Raw genomic sequence first — 12,811 nt, forward strand, 5'->3', positions numbered from 1 at the left:
GGGGGCCCACTCAGAGCTCCTACTGCCAACCCTTTCCTCCAAATTTGAGAATATAGCTCCTTGCAATGCCTCTTCCAAAAGACATTTCCTGGTCCCCGAAACCCCCATCCCCAACCTTCCACAATCCCCCCCGCAGCTATGAGGAAATAGGCAGTTAACTTTTCCCAAAAATCCCGCAAAGGCGGCTGGCTGGGGGGGAGAAATGAGACCCGAGATCCTTTCGCGGCATTTCACCGCCTTCCAAAAAAAAAAAAAAAAAGCTTAAAAAAAAAAAAAAGAAAACTTTCGGAGTTAACTTTAAATTCCCAAACCTCCCCCCCAAATCGCCCAGCGGCTTCCTTTTTTTTTTTCTTTAAAGTGCAATTGCATTGTGTCTCACCTCCCCGAAAGGCTCGCGGCTCTCGCCAAAGAAAAGGAAAAAAGCCAACCCTTCGGGTGCCCCCTCTGCTTCCAGCCGCCTCTCCCACATTCTCAGACAGTTTTATTAAAATTTTCAGACAAAAGAAAAACAAAAATGGCAGCCTGGCTTATTTTTAAAACAGGACAGGGACGCCATATTCTGCAGATCTGCAAAAAAAGGGAGAAATCCGGCACTGGCCGCTCCACCGGGCCGCCTGCAAAGTGCGCGAACCGCGCCGTTTGCAATCCGTTTATTTGCATTAAGCCCCATGAATCATTGTTTACCGGAGAATTGCAGCAGGTTTGAATAGCCCGGCTTAAGAAAACACACACACGCGCGCACACCACACACACACACACACACACGCACACTCGGAGAACAGACCAGACACGCCGCCGGAGACACTTCCTACCCCGCGCGCCGCTGCCGCCACCGCCGCTCCGGGCCGGGCCCGAGGCGCAGGCGGCCCCGGGCCCTCGGAGTGCCCCGGCCCGCGCTGACAGCACCCGCGCCCCGGCCGGCCCCCCGCCCGCAACTCGGCGCAACTTTCCCGCGGGCGAGTGCCCGCCGCCGCCGGGCCCGCTCCCCGCGCCCCGGGCCCGCACGGACCTGGCTGTGCTGGCGGCGGCTCCGGGACGCGGCCGCAGCCCCGCGCCCGGCGGCCCGAGCAGGGCCGGGCTGGGGCTCCGGCTCCGGGCTCCGGCTCCGGCTCGGTGCGGAGCCGCGCGCAAACCTTCCGGGTCGCCTGCTGTTCACTTCTGGGTTCTGCAAGCGCCGAGGCGGCGGCGGCGGCGGCGGGAGGCTGGGTCTGCAGCGCCGCGCGGCCCCCCGTGCGCTCGGCGAGCCCCCGCGCCAGGCGCCCGGCTCCGGGGGGGCCGCGTCGGGCCCCCGCCTCTCCAGCTGCGCAGCCCGTCCGGCCCCGGGGGCTCCCGCGAGTGGGCAGCGCCGGGCTCCGGCGACGGCGCGCGAGGGGAGGGGGCCGGGCGGGGGGCGGGGGCGGGCCGCGCGCTGGGGGCCCCGCTCGGGCCCCGGGGCCTCGTCTCGAGCTCGCCGCCGCCGCCGCCTCGCAAAGTTGCGCGGCGCCCCCCGCCCGCGCCGCGCCGGAGGCAGAGCCACAAAGGAACTCCTCGCCCCCCTCCGCCCGCCCGAGCCGCGCGGGGAGGGCACCGGAGCCCGCGGCCCTAGGCCAGCCCCTTCCCCAGCGCGGGGGCTCCCGGGGCCCCGGCGGCCGCGGCCATTGTCCCGCCCAGGCCCGGCCGTCGCCTCGCCGCCCCCTCCTCGGCGACGGCGGGCTGGGGGACCTGGGCCTGCCGGGCCGCGGCCCGGACCAGGCCGAGCCTGCGCGGGGCCAGGCGGCACCCGGGGGTCTTCCTCGCAGACCGCAGGCAGGAGGGGACCCCTAGGATGGGCCCTCCACACCTGATAACCAACGGTCGCGTTCAAAATCCAGCCTGAGATTTTTTTTTTTAAGTCGAGGACACGGGGATGGGGGCAGAAGTTTGTACATGCCAGGCCACCCCTCCCTCAGTAAGCTCCAGCCCTCCCTGGCCCTAGGCCCGAGCCCCCAAAGGGTGGGGCCGCCGGAGGCTGTCAGCGGCTCTCCTCGCCGAGTCTCTCAGAGGTGGCACCGGCTGTCCCCCAGCTCCAGACCTCAGAGCCATCTGTGTGTGACTCCTCCTCCCGCCTCACCCTCCCCAGCCAATCAGTCACCAAGTCCTCCCGATTCGGCCTCCCGGGCTGTGTCAGCTTCCAAACTTCACTTCTACCTGAGGAGGCGGCCAGTCCCTGGGTCCTTTCAGGGGCTCAGACCTCCTGTGACACTCAGCTGCCACTCGGCCTCTAGGTCTCAATGAATCGAGGCTGGCCTTACCCTCCGGGAGCACCCAGTCCCTGGGGAAGGACACATAAACAATCACCTGCCAGTGTTTGCCTTCCTCCAGGAAGCATCTCCCAATTGGTTAAATAGTGATTAAGGGCCTCCTATCAGACACCCTGCTGGTTGGCTGGAAACACAGCTGTGAGCAAACTGGACAAGGTTCCTGCCCTCATGGAGCTTCCAGTCTAGCACAGGATGTCAAGGCTGTGAACAACTAGAGGACTCATGTGAAGAAGACGTCGGCACCCCACTCCAGTACTCTTGCCTGGAAAATCCCACCGGCGGAGGAGTCTGGTGGGCTGCAGTCCATGGGGTCGCGAAGAGTCGAACACGACTGAGCGACCTCCCTTTCACTTTTCACTTTCGTGCATTGGAGAAGGAAATGGCAACCCACTCCAGTACTCTTGCCTGGAGAATCCCAGGGACAGGGGAGCCTGGTGGGCTGCCCCCTATGGGGTCGCACAGAGTCGGACACGACTGAAGCGACTTAGCAGCAGTAGCAGCAGCAGAGGACTCATGTAGACCGTCTGTGATAAGTCCCAAGCACGGTACCTGGCGCAGAGCAGAGTACAATACATATGCCGTGCTGCGTGCTAAGTCGCTTCAGTTGTGTCCAACTGTTTGCAGCCCTGTGGACTGTAGCCCGCCAGGCTGCTCTGTCCATGGGATTCTCCAGGCAAGAATACTGGAGTGGGTGGCTGTGCCCTCCTCCAGGGGATCTTCCCCATCTAGAAATTGAACTCAAGTTTCTTATGTCTCCTGCATGGGCAGGCGGGTTCTGGGAAGCCCTACAATAGGTATGTGTAGTGGCAATTAGTTGTAATTTTAAAGGGGAAGGACTTATAGAAGACAGGGAGAAGGTCATTCTTTTTTTCCTCAGGGAGCGGGAGAAGCTTTTCAGAAATTAGGTCCGAAGTGAGCTGGTTGGGAAGAAGGGACAGTTTTCTGGTTTCCAGGAAAGTAGGAGTGATAAATATCAACCCACGTTGAGAAGTTCAGGGAAATGATAAGTTAAGAAATGGAAGAGGAGACAAATATCTCATGCAGAAGAATTTGAACAATGCTGTAAAGCAACAATGCTCCATTTTAAAAATACACATTTAGGACTTGCCTGTTGGCCCAGTGGCTTCCCTGGTGGTTCAGTGGTAAAGAATCCAGCCTCCTGTCTAACCACCTGGAAAGCTATGCTTCAGCCAGACAAGGTGAGCTGCCGTCTCAGGCCTGACCCTTTGTCTTCCAAAGCCTTGGCACATGCCATTCCCTCTGCCTGAAATACCCTCCCTTGTCCTTTCATCCCACCTTTCCTGGTCACTTTTACTTAGATGTTCTCTAAAAAGCCTTCTGGGGCCATCCCAGAGGTTTTTAATATCATCTGAATGGAGTCAGTGTGGGTTGAGGTGCAAGAAGCCAGATGTGAAGAGACTGAACTCATCTCTTTGCCATTGGTACCCAGACCCCTCGACCCCAAATCCCGGCACATTGGACCCTGCTGCTTCCCTGAACACACTGCACCTTCTTGATTCCAGGTCTCTGCTCATGCTGTTCTCTCTGCCTGGGATCCTCAGTTCTTTTCGCCCATCTCTTATCTCTCTGGCAAACACCTACTTATCAAGGCTTGGCTCAAACATCACCTCCTCTGGGAGGCTATTCAAGGTCCTCTGCGTGGGGAGTGACACTTTCCTCTGGTTCCCAAGAGCACCAGAGTCTGCTGGCCACACTGCTGGTAAAGCACTGAGCATGGTGCGTTAGAATATATATTTGCTGGATGGAAGGACAAACGACAGAGTAAATAGCAACCCACCCTTATCCTCTCTGGTGCCTCCCTTATAGCTCAGTTGGTATAGAATCCACCTGCAATGCAAGAGGCTTGGGTTCGATCCCTGGGTCGGGAAGATCCCCTGGAGAAGGAAATAGCAACCCACTCTGGTATTCTTGCTTGGAGAATCCCCGTGGACAGAGGAGCCTGGCAGGCTACAGTGCATGGGGTCGCAAGAGTCAGACATGACTTAGTGATTAAACCACCACCTTATCCTCTCCAGTTCTTCAAATCCTCCTTATTCTCCTCCAGGAGCCCCTCCATGACTACTCCAGCCCATTGATCTGCCTCCCTCCCTCTTCTTTATCTTTTTTGGCCATGCTGTACAGCATGTGGAATGTTAGTTTCCAGACCAGGGATCAAACCCATGTCCCCTACAGTGGAATAGAGTCTTAACCACTGGACCGCTGGAGAAGTCACCTCCTTCTTCTTTAATTTTTACAATTTAGTCTCTGGTTGTATTCTAACTGTGTGTTCCAAGGGACGCTGGAAGACTGTTCCTCTGGAAGGTGAAGAGAAGTGGATCTTGGTGAGTTCTCCCACCATCTGTTCCAGGAGACAGAATTTAACAAATAACCAAATGAATAATTAATTCATCTCATAAGAGCTTCAAAGGGGAGGTTGGAAGCATCTGAGGAGGGGGTAAGAGAAGATCAAGGAGAACTTCCCAGAGGAAGGGACACTGACGCTGAGACCAGGGAAGAGATAAGAGAAAAGCATTTCTGGCAGAGAAAACAGTATGTGAAGGTTCTGAGGCAAAGAGGAGCTTCCTGTATCCCAAGGCCAGAAAGACAATTGAGTGCAAATGGAATGAGGGGGGCTGCAAAGGGTCAGAAGTCCCAGGCAGGCTCTGGCAAGTATTTAGGATTTTAGTTTAAGAGCAATAGGAAGTGGTGGAGAGGTGAGAGTTAAGCAGAGAAGTAGCCAGATTTCTTCTCAAAAGGTCTCTGTGACTGCTGAGGAAAGAATGGACTGCAATGGGGCAAAGCAGGAGGGCAGGGTGACCAGGAAGGGGACTTTCAAAGTCTGCCAGGTGAGCAATGGAGATGGATTGGGCCAGGGTGGCACTAGCAGAGGTGGGAAAAAGTGGACAAACGTGGGACATATTAAAGACTTCGTGTCACCAGGACTTGGTGACAAATAGATGTGGGGAGTGAGGAAACAAGAGGTGACCAGGTGATGCCCAGGCACCGCAGCCCCATCTGGCAAGTACAAGGGTGGCTTCATAGCATTGCATCCCCAGCCTGTTCCCAGTGGGACCCTTGATGCCATGAAATTTCCATCTTCCTCTCCTTGCCCTTCAAGCTAGCTGCCTCTTCATCCTGCAAACAGGGATGTATGTCCCATCAGAACTGAAAACAACAACCTGGAGCCTCATCACACGCACCTTCTAATTGCACCCCCATAGGATCCATGGGAGGATGGCTGGCAGGCATGTTACCCCCACTTCACAGACGGGAAAACTGAGGCCCAAAGAAGGAAAATGATTGGCTAAGTTTGGGGTCAGGTTTTCAGCTGAGGTCCTTGGACTCCTGGTGCAGAGCTCTATTTGCTGCAGGGCCTGGTGCCCGGTGAGAGCTTTGTGGTGTTAGCTAAGTGAATGAATGAATGAGCATGTGAGTTCTCTGCCCACTCAATTCTCTTTACTCATTTTGTTTCTCTCAGGATGGCCATAGACTTTAGAGTTAATAGATAATTTTTAAAAGTTCAAAGAGCTAGGTTGAACCTCAACTTTTTCTCTTATAGGCAAGTTTTTTCTCTCTCTAGCCTCGGTTTTCTCATTTGCAAACTGAGTATGGCAATACCTACTTCACAGGGAAAATAGGAAGTGAGATCATGTGTGGGTTAGGCCATTGCAATGTTAACTACCCGTACTTATTTCAGGAATCCACTCCCACCTTATCTCCTCTGGAAAAAAATCTTCCTTGAAAACACCCACCCCTTAATAGGAACTGTTGTCTTCAGGATGCTATCATAACTATAAATTTCTCCTTTTGTGCACACTTATCCCTGATGTAATTCTGCATTCATATTGCTAATCCTTTCACTGGACATCAGATGACAAATTGGATAGTCTGTACATATTTTTGCATTCATTCAATTAAAAATAATGGGGATTGAATTTTTGAAGGTGAGGAGGTTCAGAAAATGCAATATGTGAGCACTGTCTTGAAATGTGAGGATGAGCAGGAAGATGGAAGAGCTTGAGGAGAGAGGTGGCCAGTGAACAGGAGGTGCAGGACTTGTAAGCACAGCGATATCTATCACTCAACTTTCTGCTCATTGTGTCGCTATGATACAACCCCCATTCTGCTTCCTTTAGTAAGATGAAGTGCATGCTGAATGATAGGTTGGCACTAGGTAGCCTGAATTAGCAGAGAGGAAAGGCTGGAAAGGAGAAAGTCAGAGCTGGAAGGGACCAGGACTCTAACTCACTGGAATTTGAAGAAACCTTGAGGACATCATTGGATTTCTATCAAGTGTGAGGTAGGAAATGCCAGTCAATTTTTATTTAGATCTCAAAGGATTAGGAATCTGGCCTTTAGTCAGAAAGAATGTTGTGACTTTTTACTAATGAATGTTATGGGCTGGGCCAGCCTTCTTCAGGAGTTTCCAGGTCCGCAATTGAGCTTAGTACTTGCAGATGATACCACACTAATAGCAGAAAGTGAAGAGGAGCTAAAGAGCTGCTTCTTAATGAAGGTGAAAGAGTAGAGTGAAAAAGATTTCAAAAAACTAAGATCATGGCACCTGGTCCCATCACTTCATGGCAAATAAAGGCAGAAAAGTGGAAAACAGTGACGGATTTTATTTTCTTGGGCTTCAAAATCACTGTGGACAGTAACTACGACCATGAAATTAAAACGCACTTTCTCCTTGAAAGAAAAGTTCAACAAACCTACCCAGCATATTAAAAAACAGAGCATCACTTTGCCTACAAATGTCCATATAGTCAAAGCTATGGTGTTTCCAGTAGTCATGTGTGGATGTGACAGCTAAACCATACAGAAGACTGAGGACTAAAGAATCAATGCCTTCAAACTGTGGTACTAGAGAAGACTTTTGAGAGTCCCTTAACAGCAAGGAGATCAAATTAGTCGATTCTAAAGGAAATCCACCCTGAATATTCATGGGAAGGACTGATGCTGAAGCTGAATCCCCAATACTTTGGCCACCTGATGAAAAGAGATGACTCTTTGGGAAAGACCCTGATGCTGGGAAAGATTGAGGGCAGGAGGAGAAGGGGGTGACAGAGGATGAGATGGTTGGATGGCATCACCGACTCAATGGACATGAGTTTGAGCAAGCTCTGGGAGTTAGTGAAGGACAGGGAAGTCTGGTGTGCTGCAGTCCACGGGGTCACAAAGACGCATACATAATTGAGAGACTGAAGAACAACAAGACTGTGTCTTAGCCGTCCATGTGTCTCCATCGTCACTAGTGAGCTGGGGGTGGTGGGACAGAGGAAGGTACAGAAGGAAAGCCAGGGATAGGGGGAATAATAGAGCCAGAAGCAGGTCAGAGCCCTAACCAGGGAGGGCAGGCCACGTAGATCCTGGTCCTGACTTTGTTAATAATGTCAGCGAGCTGGGGTAAGCCATGTTGCAGCTCTGGGCCTCAATTTCTTCAACTGTGAAATGGGTCAAGAGCACCTGGGGCAAGTTGTCAGTGAAAAGCCTGAGTGCTTTGAGATCAGACACAGAGGGTGCAAATACTGGTTCCCATGAGCTTTAGGACCAGAGGTCATCTTAGTCTGCTCCTTTATCAAATGAGAATAATCACCCTTGGGTTTCCCTGGTGGCTCAGATGGTAAAGAATATGCCTGTAATGCAGGAGGTCTGGGTTTGATCCCTGGCTTGGGAAGATCCCCTGGAGAAGGGAGCACTACCTACTCCAGTATTCTGGCCTGGAGAATTCCATAGACTGTACAGTCCATGGGGTCGGAAAGAGCTGGACATGACTGAGCTTTCACTCACATTCTTATTTCACAGGGCAGTGTGTCAGGGTTAGAAATTGTATACAGCACCACTGACCAAGATTTTACTATAAGTGAGGCCCCTTGCTGGGTCTTTTATGGGCATGATCTCGCCTGGAGAATTACAGCACCCAGAAGCACAGTGCCTAGGACCTGAAAGAAGCTCAGGGAGTGTTAATTCCCCCATCCCTACAGGGTCTAAGGAGTTCATGGGTATGGAGGGCCTTATCATCCACAAATCACCTTCAGAAAGTGATGGCAGTGACTATTTTATTTTCAGCCCTTTTCCCTAGCTGGTCTCCACAGACCTTCAAGACTGACTGTCACAGCAGATCTAAACCCAGCTCTTTTTTATGACTGGCCTAGGGGCTGCCAGAGGAAAAGGGCAAAAGTGCTATAATGAAAGGGCAGACAATTACCTTCCCTTATAATTACCATTTGGAGTAATTAAATAATAATAGTCTTTTGTAGGCCCCAAGAACTCAAAGCAGCTCACATGGGTAACATCTGGCTCCCTTTTCCTCTGCCAGGAATTGTATGCCCACAGGGATAGGATGGGGAAATTGAGGCAAAGAATGAATAAGGCCAGCCACTCCAAGCCACTCACGAAGCGGCATGTCAGAGTCATGGAAAAGTCCATGAAGACAATCTTTGGTAGACTCGGTGGTAGACAACTAGGGGCTTGCATTTGAGGTCCTGGCTCCACTGCTCACAGGCTGTGTGACTCCGGGTGGCTAACTTCCCTCTCTGGTCAGCTGTCTCCCATAGGTAAAATGAGACAGAGCCAACATGTGACCTGATGTGAGTCTATTGTCCTAGACTTCATTCTGTTCACATATAACACCAAGCAGTTCTTTTTATACACTTTAGATGGCAAGAAAGAGAACTCCATCTCAGGCTAGCAAATAAGCAGAAGAAAGAGGTTACTGGCTCACAGAATTCAGGAAAAGCTGAACAGTCAAGCTGTACAAGAAGCAGAGGTCTCAGGAACAATCAGCCCAGGGACTAGAATACCTCAGGCCCCCCTCCTCTCAGCCTCCCTAGAACCAGTGCTAATCTTTCTCCAGAGTGCAAGGGCACCAATGGCTACTCCAACCTGCAGATCAGAGCTTCAGCCTCTTAAAGGAGTCTGCTCTCATTGGCCCAGGTTGAGTCAGGTGTCCACTTTTGGACCAATCAAGTGCAGCCGGTAGAGCAGCATCTATAGCATCCCAGAGGAGCATTAGAGAGCCAGGAAGAGAAGGGGCAAGTTGCCTGGGGAGAAGTAGGGGGCATTAGGCAGGCAAAATCATGGCTATTCACTAAAAACAAAAATCCCTGCAAGACTGAAAGGGAAGGAATTTCATTAAACCAAAGCAGTGGTATAAATCGCTGGGAATGCAGAAATACTAGAGGCGCACCGCTGGGGAGGGGTAGGGAGGAAAGAGAGAGCTTATAGGCTTGACTTCAGACCCCAGTCCTGTCTGAGCATCTCTTCTTGACACTTCATCCACCTGGAGAGAGGCAGTTTCCAGGCTTCTCAATGGCCTGAATGAAACACCTGCATGTGGACCTCAATTCATACTGCCTACTAGGCTGTTACCTTCTATGAGCACAACTGCTGCTGCTGCTAAGTCACTTCAGTCGTGTCCGACTCTGTGCAACCCCATAGACGGCAGCCCACCAGGCTCCCCCGTCTCTGGGATTCTCCAGGCAAGAACACTGGAGTGGGTTGCCATTTCCTTCTCCAATGCATGAAAGTGAAAAGTGAAAGGGAAGTCGCTTAGTCGTATCCAGCTCTTAGCGACCCCATGGACTGCAGCCTACCAGGCTCCTTCGTTCATAGGATTTTCCAGGCAGCAGTACTGGAGTGGGGTGCCATTGCCTTCTCCGATGAGCGCAACAGCCTCCCTCTTTAGAGAAATTGCTGCGCTTCTTATTCCAACTAGGTGGTTCCAGGGGGGACCAAAGGGTCACATAACCCAAACCAGGCCAATCGGAATCCTTTTCCTGGACTGTCCTTGGTCACCTAAAGCCACAGCCCCAGAAGAAGCCATCATCTGAGAGACTAGATATCTCATGCTGAGAGGGTTACAGTCCAGAGAAGGTGCTGGCAGCACCCCAAGACCTCAGCCCAGCCACCACAAAGTTCAGCCTAACAGCAAGCCCCTCCCTTGGTTTGGCTGCAGTACACCAGTTTACCCTTGGGCAGATGTACTAGCTTTTCAGGGCTGTTGTGACAAATTATGACAAATTTGATGGGTTGAAATTATTCCTCTCTCAGTTCTGGAGGCCAGAAGTTTTGAATCAAGATGTGGGCAGGGCCACACTCCCTCCTCAGGTTCTAGAAGACAATCCTTCCTGGCCTCTTCCAGATTCTGGTGGCTCCGGGCATCCTTTGGCTGTGGCTCAAGCGTCCAATCTTTGCTTTGGTCTTTACACAGCCTTCCTCTCCTCTGTCATTTACAGGCACACTTGTCACTGGATTTAGGGCCCATCCGGGTACTCCACAATGGATTTACCTCAAATTCTCAACTTAATTACTTCTACCATGACCCTTTATCCAAGTAAGGTAATGTTCATAGGCTCTGGGGTTTAGGACAGAGACAACCTTTTGGGGGTGCTGCCATTTAACCCATTATAGCAGGCGTTATGTCCTTGTAGCCGAAAGAACCCTCACTTATAAGTGCCTTGCATGGATCAGTCCTCCTCCCTTTGTCCTGGTCCTGGACTCTGAACAACACTTTAAATACTAATTCCCGTTCTTCTTCAGTGGTTGGGGGGTTTAGAATCTGCCTGCCAGTGCAGGGGAGAAGGGTTCAATCCCTGGTCTGGGAGAATTCCACGTGCCACGGAGCAACTAAGCCCACGCGCCACAACTACTGAGCTCGTGCGCCCTAGAGCCCATGATGTACAACAAGGGAAGCCGCCACAATGAGAAGCCATGCACTGCAGCTAGAAAGGAGCCCCCGCTCACAGAAACTGGAGAAAGCCTGTGGGCAGCTGCGGAGACCCAGTACATAGATAAATAAATTAATTCAAAATCCTTCCAGGAGTGCAGTCCCTCTCTCAGCCTCAGGGTTTGTTTTGTGAACCTGGGACCATCTATCTATCCACAGGGATGCTGAGTGGATTAAAGGGATGCTGAGTGGATTAAAGCAAGACCCAGCCTCACAGGTTACACTCCACACAAGCTTGTCGTGGCAGATCTGAAGGTAGACCCAGTACTCAGGTCACTACAAAGGAGACACCTGACACCTGATTTCTTCATCAGGATCCCGAGAGTATGAACCCCAGGACCTGACAAAGTCAAATTTCTGCTCCTGCAGAGCTGAGGGCCAAGGAAAGGAATCTGAAGGCTGATGAAATGAGGTTCATGGCCACGTGGGAGAAACCCCAGAGATAAGAAAAACACAATATTGGTAGCTCTTCCCTACTGGGTGCCTCCTCCAAGCCAGGCTCCACACTCAGGCAACTGATCCCCCCACTCAGGCAACTGATCCCCCCTTAATGCTTCCCATAATCCCATGAGACAGCTTTGGTGATCCCCATTTTTATAAACCAAGTTGCTGAGGCTCAGAGAGATGAAGTCAGTGGCCAAGGTCACACAGCAAGTGAATGCTGGGGACTGGTCTGACTCCATTTCCTCGGCCTGTCTCCTTCTCACCTGCACAGTGGCGTGGGGTGCTTAGAAGTAGGGAGGGACAGCATTCTGAAGCATCAGCTGAGGGGTTCCCCTTCTAAAATACCCTTGTGCCTCCAGTCCTTTCTCCATTGGGCTTTGATTCTCGGTTGTATGCCAGGTGCCTGAAGCAGTGCCTGGCACATACCTGGCACTTGATCAATATTTGTTGCATGAAACAATCCCATTAGCTAGGGCGCTCCTGTGGTTAGTGCCTCCAGGCAGAGATGACATGATAGTGGGGGTGACAAAGGGCTCGTGTTCTGGGCTTTTGTGTCAAAAGCCTGGGCCCAGATCTGAGATTGGAGAATCAAGAGAACATGTGATAGATAATCCCTGAGGCTGACAAAGACACAGTCTCCGCACTCACCAGCCTCCGGGAGTTGGTGATGGACAGGGAGGCCTGGCGTGCTGCAATTCATGGGGTCGCAAAGAGTCGGACACAACTGAACAACTGAATTGAACTGAACTGAACTGAACTGAGGAGGGGCTATGGGGTCACACAGAGTCAGACACGACTGAAGTGAGTTAGCAGCAGCAGCAGCAGCAGCAGCAGGAAAGGCTGGGAAGATGCTGGGATGCAGGTCTTACTGAGGCTTGGAGCATCCACAGAGCGCAGAGGAGATTTAGAGCCATGCTCTCTGGTTCTGTGTGACCTTGGAAAATCCCCTACCCTCTCTGTGCATTACATCCATAACATGAAGATGACCATAGTATCTTCTACTTCACAGGACTCATGTGAAAGTGAAAGTCACTCAGTTGTGTCTGACTCTTTGTGACCCCATGGACTATAGAGTCCATGGAATTTTCCAGGCAAGAATACTAGAGTGGGTAGACTTTCCCTTCTCCAGGGGATCTTCCCAACCCAGGGATGGAATCCAGCTCCCCCGCATTGCAGGCGGATTCCAGCTGAGCCACCAGGGAAGCCCAAGAATACTGGAGTGGGTAGCCTATCCCTTCTCCAGTGGATCTTCCCAATCCAGGAATTGAACCAGGATCTCTTCACATTGCAGGCAGATTCTTTACCAACTGAGCTATCAGGGAAGCCCAATACGGAAGCCCAATAGGGACTCACGTGAGAA

General features: G+C 51.9%; 1 protein-coding gene across 1 annotated transcript in view; it reads right to left on the reverse strand.

Annotated features, from left to right (window-relative positions):
• The window catches only part of ZNF362 (zinc finger protein 362), a 39,962-nt gene extending 38,869 nt beyond the window's left edge, over positions 1-1,093 (reverse strand). Inside the window, exon 1 of the mRNA XM_052635641.1 lies at positions 1,010-1,093. The gene's annotated coding sequence lies outside the window, so the exon portion shown is untranslated. The remainder of the gene's footprint in view (positions 1-1,009) is intronic.
• Between the last annotated feature and the right edge of the window lie 11,718 nt (positions 1,094-12,811).

This window comes from Budorcas taxicolor, chromosome 2 (genome assembly GCF_023091745.1).
Source record: "Budorcas taxicolor isolate Tak-1 chromosome 2, Takin1.1, whole genome shotgun sequence".
NCBI classification, from domain to species: Eukaryota; Metazoa; Chordata; class Mammalia; order Artiodactyla; family Bovidae; genus Budorcas; species Budorcas taxicolor.